The sequence below is a fragment of the Amblyomma americanum genome, chromosome 11 (genome assembly GCF_052857255.1).
Source record: "Amblyomma americanum isolate KBUSLIRL-KWMA chromosome 11, ASM5285725v1, whole genome shotgun sequence".
In the NCBI taxonomy this organism is placed as follows: Eukaryota; Metazoa; Arthropoda; class Arachnida; order Ixodida; family Ixodidae; genus Amblyomma; species Amblyomma americanum.
In genome coordinates this window covers 92,016,487-92,035,477 of record NC_135507.1, presented here as the reverse complement: position 1 = coordinate 92,035,477, position 18,991 = coordinate 92,016,487, and positions in this window count along the sequence as shown.

The following is an 18,991-nucleotide window of genomic DNA, read 5'->3' as shown; positions in this document are numbered from 1 at the left end:
TCTAGCGAAACAGCCTGTATATTATTTTTAATGAGTGCTGCAACTCCTCCACCTGTCGAGGGCCTATCCTTGCGAAATACCTTGTACGAGGGTGGAAAGATGAGGTCGTCGGTAATCTCGCTGTGCAGCCAAGTTTCTGTTATAACCGCAACGTGAGGGTCATGTTGTAGGAGAAGGATTTCAAGCTGCTCGGTTTTATTGGCGACGCTTCGAGCGTTAACATTAGTTATTCGGAGATGCTTATTCACTGTCACTGTCGCAATTCCTTTGTCACCTCTGTTACGTTTATGTTGGAGAAATCGGTATTTAGAAGCAGAGACCTTTTTATGACTTAGAATTGCGTGATCTATGGAGTTGACTGCACCACTGAAGGCGTTAAGGCTCGTGTCTGTTTCGTACGATAGTTTTTTCGCAAAGGCACCTTGTCGTTCTTTTCATAGTCCCAAACGTAGGCTTGACTGTTGATAAAAATTTTGTCGAAAACTAATGAAACTTTGTCGCCTTTATCGCGGTTCGGCTTGGTACTGTTCCAGAGATTTCTTCTTATGTCTCTTGTTTTATAGGAAAAGTCTTCACCGATCGATATACCACTGTCTTTCAGTTTACGTCCTTGCTTTAGAATTTTGGGTTTTTGACGGGAGCCCAGGAGCTTGAATATAACTGGCCTAGTTTTGTTCTCTGCAGGTTTTCCCAAACGATAAATGCGCTCTATGGTAACTGGTGCGAGATCAAGTTTGTCCTGAATGATCTTTTGGTTAACATCACGCTCCAAGGACTCAGAAGACTCGTCATCTTCTTCTTTGAAGCCGTAAACAATTAAGTTCGATCTACGGCTGCGGTTTTCCAAGTCATCTATTCTGTTTTCCAGGTTTTGAATTACACGATTCATAGATTCGAGCTGGTCTTGACAGAGAACGATTTTGGCTTCCAGTCTCGATACTGCGTCTAGTTTAGTTTCTATGTCAGTCAACCGTTTTTCTTTTATCTCTTTGATGTCTGCAGCTATATCTTCCAGTTGTTTTGAAAGTTGTGCATTATTGGGACCCGGATTTGTCTCAATATCACCATCCAGCGCTAACAATTCTTTCAAGTACAGAGCAACTCGATAGAAGAACCAACACATCCGTGGGCACGGCAGCAGAAATAGAAAGGGATCACTAGAACGAACACATTTTGCCTAGCGTTTCCTCACCTGCGGAATGAAGAGGAACGAATTACGTGACCGCATCCCTGAAATGCCACCGTGCCCAGTGGGCGCGCCGGTCCCGAGTGGGTCATTTAGAGGCTGGTGATGTGGTGGCGCTGTTCCTTGGTCATGCACGCTGTCATCGGTGCGTGTAGCCGCTGTCTTATCATGAAATTCCAGGGCGTCGGATGAAGCACAGGATCCACGTGAAAGGCGGTGATGTTCTGGATGACGAACTCCTTTTCATGCACAGGCGGCCCGGCGAAGCAGCTGGCGATGGCCAACAGCACACCGATCCACAACTGCGGAATGAAGAGGAACGGATTACGTGACCGCATGCCTGAAATGCCACCGTGCCCAGGGATTATGAGTTATTGATAAATAACACCCAGAAGGTTTTCCATGCAAACATGTTGAAAAAGTACGAAGAAAGAGTTCCCATCCAGTGCGCCCCCAAGGTAGTAGTCTCGGTAGTAGCTGAGGAGACCTATGATGTTGTCGAGATGCCCACATGCAGTGGGAAGAAAACTGTAGGTTGGGATAAGGTGCTAATAATTCCCAATTTGAATGAAGCCCGAAGCGCACCGAAAAAGGCCCTACTCCAAAGCAAAGGGGATGTGTTTTCGGATGTGCCGGACAAAACGAATGTCATATGTTGCAGACTAGATCTCTCTACAGACAGACCAATCAGCGTGAAGCAATACCCACTACCTTTATCAGTTCAAGAATCAATAGAAAAGGAGGTGCGGGATATGTTGAAGCTTGGTGTGATCGAGAGGTCGTGGTCAGCATACAACGCGCCTCTCGTGGTTGTCAAAAACCTGATGGTACTAACCGACTGTGTGTAGATTTTCGTCGGCTAAATGATATCGTAGTACCATTTGCAGAACCCATACCAAGAGTGGACGTGGTGCTCGCTAAGATGGCTCACAAAAGGTTTTTACTAAATTTGACTTAGCTAAAGGGTATTGGCAAATACCAATGGAAGATTCGTCTAAAGAGAAGACTGCCTTTTCGTGCTCGGCTGGTTTATTCCAGTTTAAATTCATGCCTTTTGGTTTGAAAACAGCATCTGCAATATTCACGAAACTTATGAGGAAGGTTTTGGATGGGCTCCAAAATGTAGAACGCTATATTGATGACATCCTGGTGGCAACAGATACGTGGGAAGAGCACGTAATTACGCAGGAAAAACTTTTTGATAGAATTCAGCAAGCCAGGTTGACCATAAAACCGGCAAAATGTGAGGTGGGCTTTGAAGCCGTTTCTTTTCTCGGACACAAGCTGGGGATGGGCCGCATCGCGACGAAAGACGACATCTTGGACAAAATACAGCAGGCCCAGACACCGACGACCAAGAAGGAGGTACGGTAGTTCCTGGGGTTAACGGGATACTACAGGGACTTTATTCCCGATTACGCCCACATAGCCGACCCGCTTGTAGAACTCACTGAGAAAGGGGCAAGCAATAAGCTGAATTGGACTGCTGAACATGAAAATGCATTCGTGATGTTAAAAGGGTATATGGCAAAACCGCCCGTTCTGCTTGCTCCGAATCTGGGTAAAGAGTTTGTGCTTCGCACTGATGCATCAGACCGAGCTTTAGGAGCCGTACTCTTGCAAGAAGAGAATCGCGTGTTACATCCGGTATTTTTTGCAAGAAAGAGATTATCGGCTAGTGAACGCAACTACTCCACTGTCGAAAAGGAATGTTTGGCAGTGGTGGGGACGGTAAAGAAATTCCACATTTACCTTTATGGGAGACATTTCAGGATTCAAACAGATCATCAGCCGCTTGAATTCTTAACCAAGGCCAAAATGAACAACAGTAAAGTTATGAGATGGAGTTTGGCCTTGCAAGAATACTCATTTCAGGTGGAATATATTGAACGCAGAGATAAATTTGGAGCGGACTTCATGAGTAGAGCCAACTGAACAGCTCTTAGGTATCTCTGGGATGTATGTTGTTGTTGTTGCTGTGTTAATGTATGTCTGATCCCATACAAAAATGTCCTATGGCCGCCTATACAATTTTGGCCCAAATAGCTATAGACCTTTCCTATTTCTGTCTATAGCTGTCTATACAGGCTGATATATTTTTCTATAGAGAGCTTAAGACAATTGTACGGTTCCAAAGCTATAGCTTTAGTGGCATAGATTCTTCAATAGCTGGCAATAAGCACCTCTATAGGTGCTTATAGACGTTCATAAAAGGCCATAGACGGACATAGTTTTTTCCATAGACGCCCAAAGGACTTTTTTGTATGGGATATTTATCTTGTTGTTGCTGCTGTTGTTGGTGTTATGTGATCATACAAGGGTGCGTGTTGTGGACACGAACATGTTTATTAACGACTCTGTACGGACAACGGCAGTGGTGCGTTAGTGTTCTGAAAACGCCATTTGGTGTGCTATGTTAGTGGTGTGCTCTTGGTGTGTGCTGGACATCTGCCGTGTGGTGTGTGCTGGGTCCAGAATCGCCGCAGAAGATAGTCGGATGGCTGGATGGCTTGGAGATGAGGGTGACGTGAGCAGTTTTTCATGGAAAAACTTTTGAGAGAGGGGGCCCTTGTCACATATAATAAGGAGCCCAAACTAAATTTTAAAGGAAAAAGGTGTGAAGAAGACGACGCGAATTAACCGAAGAATAAAGAAGAGGAAGCATTCGTTGAGGTGGAGAGAGATGATTGGTGGAGAAGCATTTGGTGAGGTGGAGAGAGATGATTGGTAGAGAAGAGAAGACGACGACCAGGCTTACATGGACTAACACCGAGGGTATGAAAGGGGGAGTGAGAGCGAGGCACTGGGGGGGAACAGCAGAGAAGCGGAGGCTCCGGCGGGTCAGCGACACTTTGGCTGGAAGAGAGCGACGCCGGCTACTGCTCCGGTAAGCTCGCGTTCTACGGCATCGCATCGTGGACTCCCTGCCGTGCCTGAGCCCGTTCCGGGGAGCCAGCGGAGAACGCTACCACCTGCTACGGCCAGGGGTGTCTCCAGCGCTGTTGCCACCCAGCCGGGTGGTTACCCCAACGCCGACAACACCGGAATCACCTCCACGGGCGCTTGGACCGGGAGCTTGTACGACGCAGCCAGCGACGCCAGACCAAGCACGTCGAACGCCGCCAGCGACGCCAGCCCAAGCACGGCAAACGCCGCCTCGACACCGCCTACTGGATCCATACAACGCCGCAGCCACTCCGAACCAACCGTGAGCACGAACGCCGACCGGTAATAGTAGAACACAGTAGTAGACGCTTGTAGCAGTGTGCCCGGGTCGTGTTTATTTATAGTCTTTGTGTTTTGTGTTAGTTTTGTTAGTTTTGTGTTCTAGTGTGTGTGCCACGTAGGGTGTATTAGATGTGCGTTTGTGTGGGAGATACATAGAAAATAATTCTGCTGCCAGCTGTTGGCCACATGTGTCTAAACTTGTTTTCAACAGCACGAAATATTTACTACAGAAGGACAGATGATACCTCTGTTTATTTATCGAGTGCTTATTGCACCTATTCAAAACTTCCACACACAGGACACAAAAAACATTAAGAAGGTTTGGCTTTCATTAATAGTACCTCCTGAATTGGATCGAGTTGAGGTGTTAAATGCTAAAGGTGGGATTAGCATTGCTTATTCTGCCGGCAGTTGCTCCACCGTAGCGTCAAATATATGTTATAATGTCCTAAATTCTGTCGAATCTACCCCGCTATGCGCTCAGTCACATATAATATTACATATCCCACTCCCGCAGTCACCTTCTATGCACACATTCAGTCACAGCAGCCCACAGTTCACTCCAGAAGTCACCATCTATGAACTTATTCATTCACAGTAGAGCATAGTGCATTGCAGTGCCACAACCCATACACACAGTCAGACACAGTATAACATAGTCCACACGAGAAGACACCAACTACGCACAAATTCAGTCACAGTATGGCATAGTCCATTCCTGCTGTCACCATTTAGAATCAAGATCAGTGTTTTGCAGAAATGTTAAAAGAAGGCGTGCACCCTCCCTTCTGTATGTTTGGTTTCCACTCGGGTAGACAATGTTCGGAACTGTACTGTGAAGGGCTCCTGTCTTCTTGAAGGGAGCGAACATCACATGCCTTTCGGCGTTGTACACTAAGCAGTACATACTATAATGTTCAATATCCCCACACACACCACATAAAGAACATAGCGGAGACAATGCCATGCCCGTCTTATGCATCCAGGCAGGAGTGCGAACAGAGGCCGTGCGAATTCGATGTAGTGGCCTCCCATCTTCTCAAATTCTTGGTAACACATAGCTTGTGGGGCGCACTTCATAGGGTACTGAAATTATTGAGCACCGTTTTTCTGAGGAAACTTTTTTCCATCTTGAGGCATTTTTTTCATGGGTTCCTTGACAAAGCTTTAGGGGTGAGACTGTTCGCCATCTCATTGCCTCTGTCTCCTATGTGAGAGGGCACAAATTGGAAATGTAGAGTAGAGCATCTGCTGTGCAGATTCTGCACCAAGCCTAGAGATCTTATAGACAAGGCATCAGTAGAGAATCTGCGCTGTAACCTCTGAAGGGCAGATTTTGAATCAGTTAGGAAGACAACAGTTTGAGCCAGACAAGACGCTAACTTCCGTAAAGCCGCCTCAGTAGCAACACTTTCAGCCGTTGTGGAGGATACGACAGCACTAAATCGTACAGCCCACTTACAGTCCAAAGGACGAATATAAAAAGCCACTGCGCTAGCTTGTTTGACTTTGTCCACAGAACCATCAGTCAAAATTTGAATTTGGCGGGCATACATTTTTTTCCAAATGTTCAAGTACGAGCGAACGCGTTGCTGCCAAAGGAGAGCTACGATTTGCCCTCACGTGGAAAATTGTGACCTTACAATCGAGGGTCGAAAAATACCACGGGGATTTCGACCGTTTCCTTTGCCTTCCAACATTAAGGCCTAAAGAACTAAGAGTATTAAGTGGCAAGTAGGCCTTCGACACATATCTCTTGCAAAGCCGCTGGAGAAGGGATCGCCCAGCTACCGTCTCTCCTGGGCGGCCGAGATGCGAATATTCGAGAAGAGGTTTGGATAGAGACTCATGAAGAACTGCTTTGTTTACAGCCGCCTGAGGAACTCCAATGGCTCTTCTTGGGCCCTTTATGTGGACAAATTCAAGACGGTCAAGCTGTGATGCCGAGGAGGGAATTAAAGGTAATTGATATATTACGCGACTGACCACCAGCGCTTCATGAAGTTTGACCATTCAAGAAGGATGATTTCCCCATTGCTCACGTGCAATGCTACGCATCACACTGAGGCGCGAAAAATAGCGAGGAAACATTCGCGTCGACAGCTTTTCGCCACTGTAGACGGGAGTCAATAATGACGCCCAGGAAACGCGTGTGATTAAATTGGCGGATGCAAGAATGACTGATGTCTATCTTCAACTGCGCTTGACGTCCTCCTCCACCGGGAAAAAGAACAAAGCCAGATTTTTCTGCAGATAAAGACAATCCCACACCTTGAAAGTAAGCTTTTACCGAAAGTAGAGCCTGTCGAGCTATCAAGGCTAATCGCTTGTGTCGGTAGCCAGTAATCGAAATACAGATGTCGTCAGCATATACTGACATACGCACTTGCCTGTAATTTTTTTGCAACGGATTAGGAAGGCCAGCCAATACGATGTCAAAGGGGGGGGGGGGGGGGGCTAATGAACGCTTACTTGAGTCACACCTCGTGATAGAACTGCTTCGGTGCTTAAGGTGCTCCCTAACCGTACCCGAACCGCACGATCACTGATAACCATGTCAATGAATTCTAACATATAGCCCCCTATGCCCTTACCTTGCAAACGTTTCAAAATTGAGCTCTGAAGCACGTTCTCAAAAGCTTTTCCAACGTCAAGAAAAATGGCAAAGGTGGAAAAGCCGAAAGCTCTCTGGTGTTCAATGCGACTCATTAAATCTAAGACGCTATTTTGGGCACGGAGACCTCGGTGGAAGCCTCTTATGAATGTTGGGAGTGCTTTGCTGTTCTTAAACCACCACGATAATCGTTTATCAGCTTGTACAACAACTTAGGTACACAGGAGGTCATTGACACCGGGCGATACCAGGCAAAGTCTGTCATGTCTTTGCCAGGCTTCAGTGCTGGGACTGCATATGCCACCTTCCATAACGGAGGAACATCGCCAGTCTCCCAAACACGATTGATGTTCCTTAGGAGCTCCTTCCTTAGTTTCATCGGCAGATTATGCAGCATTTGGTTGGTGATGCCGTCGGAACCTGGTGCACACCGGCGCCGCAGGCCACTATGCGCAGTCTGATGCGCACGAAGCGTGAACGGAACGTCCATGATAGAACTGGAGGAAGCAGGTGCTGTATATATATCCATTCCAGAATTAGCATGTACAAGTGCGTCTGCTAATTCCTCTGCCAAGCACGCAATAGGTGTGCGCTCCGCCTTTGTTCTCTTTCGTTAAAATTTAAGCAGCGCTAACTTTTAGGACGAATACACAGAAGACATGACAGGACGGGCGCTAACTCCAACTATGTTTATTGAACACTTTTTTCGTAGAACATATAACACAAAACGAACCGTGAGCGCATGCGCATCTGCGACAGACCACAAAAAAAAAAGGCCAAGACGACAACGATGACAGGTAAGGTAGATTAATGAGGGCGGCACGCATTTCGTCCCATATTTTTAAGCAATCTGAATTCGCTGGCATGCAGGGAGACAGAAGTGGTGCTGACACACGTGTCGCCTTTTGCCTTGATGAAAAATGCTTCGGATAATTCCCGAGCTAATCTATCTTTGCTCCTGGTTAGAAATGTTCCTGAGTTCTAAATCCGGGGCCGGAAAATGGTAAGGCACCTTGACCGCCGTTGTTGCCGCCATCCTAATAGAAACGACGCATGCTAAAGTCTGCAGCAAACACAAAAATCGGATAATAATTCATTCTCTTGCGGTCAGGCGCTTTTGACAACCTCTCGCGGCGGTCAGATGAATGCAAAGTCAAGTCTATAGCTGTCGCTGAGGATGGAGGCTGGAAGAGAGTGGGGCTTCCGTCATTGGCAACACACAGGTCCAAACTGTCAATAACGTCTACGAGTTTGCGTCCGCGCGATTTCTGTTCATGTCACCCCAGACGGCATGACGGGCGTTGAAATCACCGCAGATCATTAGGGGAGCTAGGCAGCGGTCGTAGAACTGCTGTAGAAACAAATCCAATGCTAAGTTCTTCCGCGGAGACACGTACACAGATGCAATAGAAAGAGTTCGGAAGTAGAGTTGTTTTCTCACAGCCGCTACCTCAATGTCATCTTAGGAACATCAGAGGTAAATATTAGATATCTGGGAGGACCAACGGAACTGACAAAATATAGTATTGCTGACATCACTTGACCGGATCCGCAGAGGTTCTTAATACACTAAATCCTACAGCGCCTATATTTATAGCACGCATGAGATTTATTAAATGATATGTCGCTGTGTTGCCACGCACAGCAGAACGCTGCAGATTTGGTTTCTTGCTCACTTTTTTTTCGTTTTTCTGTGGCTATATGAGCGCTATGGTAGCACGTTTCCATGAAGCTGATATGGAGCTTATGTTACTGGACCTCCATTCATCGTTTCCTGCCTGCGCCGATATGTTCCGCATTGATTGGTAGACTCGTAAATGGTGCGCAGTATGTGAAAGCTCTAGCAAAAAAGAAATAACGAATGAATAATGAAAATCCGGGCATCTGTCTTTCCGTACTACGGGGGAATGAAATATCATCCCGACTGACACGATAACGTTTTCAATGCATAGGAGCCTTGTTGCTTATTGTTTTTCTTATTTCGCCACGAAATGCAGGAAGATTCCGACACTTATTATTTCTGGCAGAAATGATTAAGAATAAAAAAGAGAAAGGTATTGCTAAAAGAACCCATCATATTCGTAGTCATTTGCTTTAGAGAAGTCTGCCAATATCTCTACCAGTATGACGCACAATATTTGCTTCTGCTGGAAATCTGCGTCCGCGGCAAAGACGCCCTCCAACCAAACAGGGCGGCAATAAGAGAGATCTGGTTGGGCAGGTCGCATGTGCGCTGTGGACTCCACTGTTTACAAGTCCTCGGATATCCTGAGGAACTCCTGGCGGGCGAGTGCGATCATTCGAGTCCTTTCTTCACTCGGAGCCCTTGGCATCTCTAATTGACAATGGAAGATGCAGCAACAGATTTTCGCTGACGTCAAACCGCACGGAGTTCTCTTGTTCCTCTTAAGCTGTTTACTGAAGCCCCACTATAAGCCCGCGAACACTCGCATTCCTCGCGAGCAGAAACCTAAAGGGCAAGAACATTGGGCGCAGGTTTTATCATCGATTTTTTTAGCTTTCACATGCGGCGCACTAACAGCACTTAACGCGTTGAACCACCGCCCGCATGATGAGCATTTGTGCTAACAGCAGGATGACTCGGCCATTAGCACTGAGGCAGCGCAGGCTGGCGCGCCGGGCGTCGGAACGACCCAGCAAGCACCACTGGATCCGCGACAGACAGGCCGACTGCAGGCGCCTAATGCCTACCGCGACTTTTCCAGCGTCTCGGTGAAATAAACCGCGCCGAGCGAAGGTCAAACACTTGTGAGAGGGTTACGCATTGTTTAACTACGTCTGCTTATAGCGAATGCGCGCAGTTCCTGGTTGTGTCGGTTGTATTGCCGGCAGTGTTCTCTGTTGTTGAAGTTACGTTTCACGCCGGTAGTACTCACTCGGATTCATTTATGTTCTTTTGAACTGTCAAGCACCTGTGGAGGCGCAAATTACGGTTCCTAGATCTTCAAATTTCAAACGAATAGTGCGGTATGCCTCCGGTATGACAGCCAATTGTGTTAAAAGCCTGTTAACCATTACCCTAACGCTGCAGCCCCTGACGATTTAACTATGTAGGCGTAATGAACGCCGATAGGTGCAACCTTGTTTGGATTTGCGGATGCTTCACACTCGATGTTCATGAGCGCTTGTCGTCTATATACTGTGATAGTTAAACTGTACACGCTACTCTTTTAGACACCGATGAAGACGCAAGTAAGCAACGTAGCGCTGAGAACTCCTGGCTACAGGATGATCTACCGTATATGGCGTCACCATCAAAAGTGCCGACGTGGACTGCCCGGATCCTGGGATAACTTATAGACCTCTAATGCAGACGTCCACCAGTTCCACATTCCTTGAGGGCATATAATAATGCTTCATGATGGACATCGTCAAATGCACCTTTGATATCCAGCTTGTTTGTCTCCTCTTCTCATCTCCTTTGCGCTCTTCCATCGGCATCGTAATTTAGGGAAGAATTTCTGAAACTTTTGTATAGGATAGTTTCATTGCAATATAAACGGCACTTTTAGGTGCACATTTGATCCATGAGGTTGGATACTATTCATATTAGATCGAGAGGAAGTTCGCTGCGAAGGTGGTAATCATAGACTCAAAAGAAAGCACCAACTGTAAGAAGTTCTTCAGATTAACATGCGGCATCGCTGGAACATGTGAACGCAGGGCCCCAACTAAAACATGAATAAGATGAGACGCACCTTGATTTTTAAGCTTTTTATTTTTCGCAACGCACTCACATCAACAAAAGATGCCGATGGGGACCCACTCTTGGCTAAAGCAGCCGGTTTTCTTGACACATGTGCATGTGAGAGTCCCCTTGACGTCAAATCTGGATGTTATCTGGTCGGTCAGGAACATGGACATTTTTTGCTGTATGTCCAACAACAAAATCGCATACAATGGACCTTGGCGTCTTGCTGGACTCAGGTCTCTTAGGGACATTGTTTCGTAACGCAACAACATGAATGATTTAACTTTATTTCTCGTCATATAGCGAGTGGAGACTCGGATTAAAGGTACCAATGACCTGACGAAAGGTCCCAGGCCCCTACAGTAAACAGTTTCGACAGCAGTGATAATAGAAGGAAATACATATAAAACGCAACAGTACAGACTTTACACAAGTACAAGCATATTACACTTGTAATACACATTACACAACCACAATGCACACATAGCACAACCAAACTTTATATAATAATTTTGGGAACCGATATACGTTCATACAAACAAACAGAAATATAACATAATGACAATGATCAAGAAAAGCAAACAACATCGGCTAGTAGCAATTCAGTAAGCTCTTTTTTGAAAGTACTACACGAAGCGCTAAAATACAACACTATTTTTATCAAGCGATGTTTATTTTTTTTCAGAGCATAAAGGCTATGAAATGAGAGATGTGTAAGATGCTTAAATAAATGAGAAAACGTGGGGTGATGTAATAAAATCAAGTAGTGAACGATAATATGGACTCTGTGTCCAGGCAATATAGCAATCCCGATTATCCGGTGAGAGACCCACCGCCGCAGGTGCCGAATTCTTGTCTGCTTCAGTGCCGGGCAAACCCACAACAGTTCCTCAACCTTGTTTAATATTTCAGTTTAAATTTCAGTGTATAATAACAGACTCCAACACTGAAAACAATTCTAACTCTGGCAAAGGCGTGTCAGTCGGTTGGGTTTTGAGACCATCAATAAAAGATATTCGACTACGCCTGAGCGCTCACACGGAAGGGGCAGCCTCGGAAACTGGCTCGATGATCACCACCGCAATCGGCAGAAGCAAAATCGGCCTTGCAGGCTTTAAAGTCGTGGTCGCCTCCGCACCGCTTACAGCGTCGATCCTTTGTGCAAACTTTGGCCATATACCCAAACCATTGGCATCTAAACCACAGTGGAGGAGCTTCAGTGAAATCGGCAACTGCGTGTTTTGTGAATCCCAGATCAATTTTTTCGGGGCGCTCTGAGTTGGGGGAGAATGTCAGCACGACAGAGTTGGTAGGTTACGCAGCCCATTCTTTTTATTGAGACTGCACACGACGCACGAGTCGTTTGACGTGCAGAACACCTTGTGGCTTCAAGTAGTCGAGTAGGTCGCTGTCCGAATACCACTTTGGTACACCCTTAAAAACACAGGTGTTCTTCTTGTAGGAAAGGGGAAACTGCACGTTAACTTTGATGCCACCGATATGAGAGCACTGCAGGAGCTTGTCAACCTGCTCTTCCGTCGAGACATTCAGCTGAATACCCCCTTGCATGGTGAACCGACTATCCGACTCGGAGCTGAGCCCAGCAGAGATTGAATGACCGCGAAAAGCATGATAGGATCCCTGTCTTTTAAATCAACCCCTTTCTCTGTGGGCACAACCACTACCGGGATCCTGACCGTTCGTTGCCTGCGATGACTCAAAAACTTAAAGCCCTCGTTGTCCACGTGAAACATGTCTGCCACTAACTCGTCGGCGTCCACGATCGTTGACTCATCCCCACAAAGCGAAGAGGTCTCGCTGGACGGGTGGTCGTCTTCATGTTCTGGTCGCTCCAGGGCCTGGGAAGCCATGGCCGCCTCTTCCCAGCCAGCCTCCTTACGTTTTTGTGGCTCCTTTAGACATGGCGGCGCCGGAGCAGCCTTAGGCTTCCCATATGGACAGTACCACGTTGAAGATGGAGCCGTCTTCGAATATGCAAATGAATCTAGGGAAATTAGGCGCAATTGGGTAAAGAACCAGAGCTGAGACGACAGTAGTTCGAACAACGTTTTCGTCTTCATCTTTTCTCAAAAAAGTAGCTCTTGTGACATAATTTCGCCTCCTTTCACGTGTCATGAAACGTACGAAAATCTCATGCATGCGTTTGCCTTCTTCATGATGGGCCTACACCATTCGAACTCCACTTGAAAGCTGTTTTGTCATACAGAGCCTGTAGTGCAGCTGCAAATTGTTCTTTGTGTTTAATTGCCAGGAATTAGCGAAAATATCCACAATTGATTTTAATTGCCAGTAATCAACGAAAATATCCAGAAAAGATTTTAATTGCCATGTATGAACGAAAGTATCCGTACTTGATTTTTGAGGCATGCTACGCAAGGAATGTTGTGTGCATCAGTTTCCTGTTGCATATCGAGAGTTGGGCATCCTCACGAGCCCTCATGAGGGCGTCCTCACCCTCACCTCATGAGGATTTGTTCCGTTGAGGTGAGTGTGAGGGAGGATGGGCGCATGAAAATTTATGATGATGAGGGTGACGAAGGAAAGACATTGGTCGGAGTGAGCGAGTGAGGGAATACATCATGAGGTGAGTGTAAGGGAGGGCAAGATGCACTGTCTGAGGGCGAGAGTGGTGGCCCGAACCGTCCTCCGGGCTAACGTTTTTTTGTCTGTGCAGCCCGTTATGTATTTTCATTTTAAAGCGCGAGTTCTTAAGGCGAAGGTTAAAGGAAACACATAGTTTCAGCAGTCTGGATGTACACGAGGCAAGCACGCAAGTCGGGGAGCCGCACGCCTTCTCCGTCGCCGGAATGTACTATACCGCTCACAATGATATGCCGAAAAGAGCGGTCTTCTAACTCAAAAAGCCAAGTTTTAAAAATTGTTGTAAAATGTTAGGCGAAACACCCTGAATAGTGCGTTAAAAAGAAGGCAATGGTCGGGACGTGCGAGTGGCCGTCAGTCCACCGAGAACCTTGGCACTGCAGTCGACATTTTAATTATCAGCCCCCAGTCTGTCAGATGATCATAGTGCAGAGTAAAACATGTAGAAATCACACCTAGAAATTCTGTTGAATTACCAAGTTATATACCCTGCTTCCCGGAACGATTTCCAAAATCAGCTCAGTGAGGTTTCAAAGAACTGCTGCAGCGCAAAAATGCTTCTACGAATTGTCACGTCAAATCAAAGCCTGTTTGCGCCGTGGATGTCGAAAATTTTCATTCGCACTGTGGGTAGTTCAATACAGTCGTATCTACTTTGTAATTTTTATTTTCGCTGGAATTTCAGTATCAGAAAGCGGTGCCGTAATGTGCTGCCCAATGCCAACCACTATAGTCTTACCTTAAATAAAGCAGGAGCTTAGCCATCCTGGTTTCAATCATCCCTTGCTCTGCCTTGCATAGTACGATGTGCTAAAAAAGAAAAAAGTTTTGTTGCTTTCCAAATAACAGAAACATCTCGGTTTACTTTTGTCCCCGAGGAGACCTGTGGCCACGTAATCGCGCGCCTGATTTTATGAACCAAATTGCTTGCAGCCATGGTAAGGAATTTACACTAAGTTAATGGATTATACGTTGACGTGGAAGCAAGAACATCACGGGCGGTTTAGCTTGGGATTAATCGCAAATTATCGCGCTCTAGCAGCATTACCCGTGGTTTTGCATGGTTTATCGTGACTTTGCATGCTTTTTCCTGACCTGAACTGACCTACTTTCGTTCATATATCGTAAGACGTAAGTTTGCGTGATATTTCGTCATTTTGGTCTTGTACTGCGGCAGAATTGGCATTCTCTACATTCGCAGATGTTTCCGAGTCCTGATTCCGCTCCTGCCACAGTGGTGCAATAGTTGTGCCACGCGCCACTGCCCTGCGACGGGAGGTGCTGCCATCGGTGGAGCTTCTGAGCCCTATGTTGTTCCTGAGGAATCTCTCGCGACTAATCATTGATTGAACTGCGACGGCGGGCAGTTTGCTCACAATCCGGTGAGCAGCTTGTGATGGCGTTGCAACGTCACGTGAAAAAGTTGCCCCACGTGCTAGAAGCAGGCTTCGGACAGACAACCGCTTTTGGGCGTGGTGGAAGTGCTATCGTGCACTAAAATGGCAACCACTGGAATCGTTCACTCCAGACTCTGGAGTTAAAGATTTCCATTATTCAGTCCAAATGCTGCATTTTATCGACGCGTTTGATTTGGATATGGCCTGAACAATTGTTTGTTTTAAGCGACAACATAAGAGCCTCACTGCAGCAGAAAGCCGGCATCGCACGGGGGATGACACTAAATAATTGCAAAAAATTCACAGCTGGTGGAGCGGGATCCGAACCCGCGGTGGCGCTAAAAAATCAGTTCTGCCACAGGTTTTTTTTTTTTTAAGAATGCTATTGATTACTTTGAAAATGTATTCTATTTACATTAACTAAATGATTTACAAAGCATTTCGGTAATGCCACAAAGCACATCGCAAAAAGACAGAGCAACAGAGCACTAGACACGAGGTAAGGCTGAGCACATCACCAAGTGGGAGTGACACTCCGGTTTAAAGTAGATCGGTTTTTACACTTCCCTCAGATGAGCAGTCAGTTGGGGGAAATCTTAACATCCTGCCTGAACGAACTACCGAGCTTCCGAGCTGTGCTTGTAAAGCCGTCATCTTCGTCACGTACCCGCCTTCAAGTGTGTTAAACTGCCAGTCTCTCACGCTGTAGTTTGAAAGCCTGGTACCACTTCGTGATCTTTCACCTTGCGCGTTAAAGCGTCATCAGACAGACGAGCATGCAGCAAACAGCATGAAATGGCGAGATATTATAACCAGTGAAATTCAGAAGACCCAGTGCTATTGCAATGCCATCGGGTAATGGTAATTAAGCGACCTACAAGCTTTCCTTTTTCTGGGTCTATTTTTTGCTTCGCACTTATTGTAATTCTTGTGTAAAGGCTACTGAATTGTTTTTAAGTATTCGTGGCGTACATTAGTTTTTGTACACAGACATAACGCGCTGACTTATTTGGACAGTGCATATAGATAGGAATGAAATGTTATAAGTGGAGGGCACATGTATGCATGCAGTGCATGCCAGAAGTTAGTGCACAGTCATATTTTGGGGCTCAGCTCTTAACTGCCACGGTTTCGGGTTACCTATTAGCTGAACCAACACATACACACGCACACGCACAGCAATATAAGCATTTAGCTTCTCGTCCAATAGTTCATTGAGGGCTTGTCTTGTATGTTTCTTACTCAATATTATCACCAGAATTTCCCGACTGCAAAAAATAACTCAATTTTTTAAACGATTGTTAATGGCGGTGAGGGTGAGGGCGGGCCGACGATATGAGCGGCGAGGGAGGGCCAGCAAATTTTAGCAAGTGAGGATGAGGGTGAGGGAGGGCTGGATAACTTGTCAAAATGAGGGTGAGGGTTAGTGAAGCCCATGGATTCGAAATTGAGGTTGAGGGAGGAAAAGTAAAAATGAGGGTATTTGCCCACCTCTGTGCATATCCACATGTAATATCTCTTCGCAAAGGTCTATACGTTGTGATATGATGGAAGCTGACAGCGTTATGTGCGTATATATTTGTACAATTGGTCATTTTCTTTATACTCTTTTTTTTTACAGTGCGAAGCTTTCCTCGTTTTCAATTCTGGATACATCACATACGTCAAATAACCCAGAACTAAACTGTGTGCAATTCTTATTAAAGAAGCATAAATGGCGCTCAGGATCATAAGTTTAAAATATGTGCTAATCCAAATTACCCGTGTTTTATTAAAGAGGTGGCTAATTTCAGATACATGTGTACGTGCAAGCAAATATTCCCTTCTGCTTTTGTTGTTGAGAAGATAAGAACAGCAGATACCCGCGTGACCAAATGCGCGCATTACAAGCGAGCGTTGTGACCGCCGAGTTGAGAGTTTTTCTACGAATAATAACAAAATAAATGATGGAACTGGCGAGCGCTCAGCTCGCCGATTGTCGTCACTGGTCTGACTGTCCACAAACATATTAATGCTGCTGTGAATGAATGTGGACGTACATTAAATCTAGGATTTCCTTCATGCCAAAAATTCACCTGCTGGCCAGCGAGCGCCGTATTCGGCGCTGTGTGTGTGGACCTGGCTAGCAGGCGTGAGCCTTTCGCGAACATTACTCGGAATACAAGCACATGTGTTACGGTTTCCATTTCGGCTGGTCTTCGTTGCCCCCCTCCCCCCCAGTCGCGAGGGAAATACGGGGTTTTTGTTTCAATTGCCAACATTTTGAGTCCGGTGAGCGGCCGTGTTGGCGCACGATCGCGCCACTGGTACTTGTCGCCGTAACGCGCATGGTCCAAGAATTTTTGAGGCGAAAAAAGCTCAGTCATAGATTACTCTTCTAGATGTGAAGACTTTTACGGGTCTGAAATGCGCTCTGGTGAGAGCTGTGGCAGTTGTTTATACTTGCGGATTTTGCGAAAGCAAAGACGAGTATGAGCACAAGAGCTGAGCAGGGTATTCGAAACTTAGGAACTTCAGGAGGAGATATTAGATACCTGGGAGGACCAACGGCACAGCCCAAAAAATAATATTGTTGGCATCACTTGACCCGATCCGCAGAGATTCGCAATGCACCAAATAATACGGCGCCTATCGGTATAGCACGTATCAGCTTTATGAAATGATATGTCACTGTGCTGCCACGATCTGCAGAACGCTGCAGATTTGGTTTCTCGATCGCTTTGTCGTTTTTTTTTGCGGCTATATTAGCCCTATGGTAGCGGGTTTCCATGAAGCTGAGAAGGAGCATATGTTACTGGACCTCCATTCATCGTTTCTGGCCTGCGCCGCCAAGTTCCACAGTGAATGGTGCGCAGTATGTGAAGGTTCTAAGAAAAAGGAAATAACAAAGGAATAAAGAAAATCGTGCGGAATGTCTTTCCGTACTACGGGAGAATGAAATAACATCCCGACAGACACGTTAACGTTTCCAATGCATAGGAGGGTTGTTGATTATTGTTTTTATTATTTCCCCCCCCCCCCCCATTGAAGGAAGTTTGAGACATTTATTATTTCGTACAGAAATCATTCAGCATGAAAAGAGAACGGTATTGCTAAAAGCAGCCATCATATTGGCAGTCAATTGATTTTGAGAAGTCTGCCATTATGTCTGTCAGTATGGCGCACAATATTTTCTTGTGCGTGAAATCTGCGTCGGCGGCAATGACGCCCTCCATCCTATCAGGGCGGCAATCAGAGAGATCTGGTTGGGCAGGTCGCATGTGCGCTGACAACTCCACTGTTTACAAGTCCTCGGATATCCTGTGGAACTCCTGGCGGGCGAGTGCGATCATTCGAATCCTTTGTTCACTCAGAATCGTTGGCATCTCTAATTGACAATGGAAGATGCAGCAATAGATATTCGCTGACGTCAAACCGCACGGAATTCTTTTGTTACTCTTAAGCTATTTCCTGAAGCCCCACTATAAGCTCGCGATGGCTTGCATTCCTCGCGATCAGAAGCGTAAATGTCAAAGACACTGCGCGCAGGTTTTTTTCTTACTTCATCCTTTGCTTCCTTGTAGCTTTCACAAGCGGCGCACTAACAACACTTAAGGCGTTGAGCCACCGCCCGCATGATGAGCATTTGTACTGACGGAAGGATGACTCAGCGATTAGCACTGAGGCAGCTCAGGCTGCCGCAACGGGCCTCGGAACGACCCAACAAGCACCACGGGGTCCGCGACATACAGGCCGACTGCAGGCGCTTAGCGCCTACCGCGACATTTGCAGCGTCTCGGCGAAACAAGCGCGTCGAGCGAAAGTCGAACCCGTGTGAGTGGTTCACGCATTCTTGAACGACATCTGGTTATTGGAAATGCGCGCAGTTACTCGTAGGGTGCGTTGATTGTACCGGAGGCTACGTTCTCCGCTTTGGAAGTTTTGTTTGACGCCGGTTGTACTCGCATGAGTTAATTGTTCTTTTGAGGTGTCATGCTCGTCTAGAGCTGCAAATTACGGTTCCTAGATCTGCGCCTTCAGACCAGTATGGCGGGATATGTCTCCCGTATGACAGCCAATTGTGTTAGAAACCAGTTATCCATTACCCTAATGCTGCAGCCGCTGAAGATTTAACTACGCAGGCGTAATGAACGCCGATAGGTGCAACCTTGCTTGGATTTACGGATTCGTCACAATCGATGTTCATATGCACTTGTCGTCTACGTACTCTGAGAGTTAAACTCTGCACGGTA